Raw genomic sequence first — 344 nt, 5'->3', positions numbered from 1 at the left:
CGGGCACTGCGGCTCCCCCGCACCGAAAGCGACCGCCCTGCTGCGGCCGAGGGAGCCCGGCCCGGCCTCGCCCCGCCGCCCCAGGCCACGGCGTGCTCGGCAGGCCCCGGGACCTGCGGGGCGCTGTCTCTTTAAGCGCTCTGACGTCAGCGCTGCGCAGCCATGGCAACGGCCCGTCACGTTGGCTGGCTCCATGCGGGAGGGGGAGGAGCTCCTCCCGCCGCGACCGAGCGCCATGGAGGCGGCGGCTCGGTGACACCCGCTCGGACCGTTACCCGGCGGCGGCGGCGGCGAGCCGGCAGGTATTTCCCGGCCGGGGCGCGGCGAGGCGGAGGACGCCCGCA

At 77.6% G+C, this 344-nt stretch overlaps 1 protein-coding gene across 1 annotated transcript in view; it reads left to right on the top strand.

Annotated features, from left to right (window-relative positions):
* Positions 1-212: 212 nt before the first annotated feature.
* Positions 213-344, top strand: part of GNB4 (guanine nucleotide binding protein (G protein), beta polypeptide 4) — a 33,477-nt gene continuing 33,345 nt past the window's right edge. Inside the window, exon 1 of the mRNA XM_010572923.1 lies at positions 213-302. The gene's annotated coding sequence lies outside the window, so the exon portion shown is untranslated. The remainder of the gene's footprint in view (positions 303-344) is intronic.

This window comes from Haliaeetus leucocephalus, unplaced genomic scaffold, assembly GCF_000737465.1.
Source record: "Haliaeetus leucocephalus isolate CR32 unplaced genomic scaffold, Haliaeetus_leucocephalus-4.0 Scaffold362, whole genome shotgun sequence".
NCBI lineage: Eukaryota > Metazoa > Chordata > Aves > Accipitriformes > Accipitridae > Haliaeetus > Haliaeetus leucocephalus.
The sequence above is the reverse complement of the archived record's forward strand: the minus strand, read 5'-3'. Positions and strand labels throughout refer to the sequence as shown.